A 1,280-nucleotide genomic window follows, 5' to 3' on the forward strand; every position below is an offset into this window, starting at 1 on the left:
TTGGAGGCAAGGATTCTGAGGCTCCATCTAACATACTTTGGACATGTAAGGAGAGACCGGTCCTTCGAGAAGGGCATCATGCTTGGGAGGGTGGAGGGACAGCGCAGGAGGGGCAGGCCCTCTATGAGGTGGATTGATTCAGTGACTGGGGTAATGGGGGTGGGTATGTCAGGGGTAATGGGGGTGGGTATGTCAGAGACAGTGCGATTGGCATAGGACAGAGCAGAGTTCAGGGCTGTTGTACATAGGGTTGCTATGAGTCGCAAGCGACTCGATGGCACATAACAACAACAACATGCATCTGAGAGCTGGACGATGAATAAGAATCACAGGAAAAGAACTGACGCTTTTGAGCTGTGGTGTTGGAGAAGAGCACTGAACACTCCATGGATGGCCAAAAGAACAAACAGATACGTCTTGAAGAAGATGCAGCCAGAGTGCTCTTTGGAGGCAAGAATGATGATGCTTTGCCTCACATATTTTGGGCATGTTGCTAGGAGGAGCTATTCCTTGAAGAAGGACATGATGCTGGCAAGGATGGAGGGTCGGCAAAGGAGAAGAAGATCTTCAACCAGACTGCCGAAGGAACAAACTATTTTGGAAGAAGTTCAATCAGGGTGCTCCTCAGAGGCAAGGATGCTGAAACCCATTTAACATACTTTTAGCATGTTATCAGAAGGGGCGAGTCCTTCTAAAAGGTGAAGGGTCAGAGAAAAGACAGAAAGACCTCCCACAAGACAGACTGATCCAGTAACTATAACAATGGGCTCAAACTTATCAGAGATTGTGAGGGTAGTGCAGGAAAGGACAAGGTACAGATCTGTTGTTCACAGGGCTGCTATGAGTGATCGATGATTTGATAGCACCTAACAACAGCAAAAGGAAAATATGCTTAGTTTCTATACTATGAAGACAATTCAAACAGTAATTGCTACTGGAATTAAAGTCACAGAAACACTTGACCAGTAAAAGAGAAGTTTATAAAAAGTAGTGTCATACGCAGTAAAATTTTCTCTAGACTCAGAAAGACCTAATTTTGAATTCTGAATCTGGAACTTAGAAACTGTGTAAGTTTAGGTTTCCTCATAAAATGGTTAACTGTGCCAACCCCAAAAAGTTTTTGTAAGGAATAAATGAGCACAAGATGAAAAAGTATTATCCCTGCTGTTGTTGTTATGTGCCATCGAGTCTCTTGCGACTCATAGCAACCCTATGTACAACAGCCCTAAACTCTGCTCTGTCCTGTGCCAATCGCACTGTCTCTAACACACCCACCCCCA

At 44.6% G+C, this 1,280-nt stretch overlaps 1 protein-coding gene across 1 annotated transcript in view; it reads right to left on the reverse strand.

Moving 5' to 3' along the window:
• Positions 1–1,280, reverse strand: part of ATF1 (activating transcription factor 1) — a 48,779-nt gene that overhangs the window by 8,866 nt on the left and 38,633 nt on the right. The gene's annotated exons all lie outside the window — the stretch shown is intronic.

Source organism: Elephantulus edwardii, unplaced genomic scaffold (genome assembly GCF_000299155.1).
Source record: "Elephantulus edwardii isolate Elephantulus edwardi_28Jun2011 unplaced genomic scaffold, EleEdw1.0 scaffold00278, whole genome shotgun sequence".
Lineage (NCBI taxonomy): Eukaryota > Metazoa > Chordata > Mammalia > Macroscelidea > Macroscelididae > Elephantulus > Elephantulus edwardii.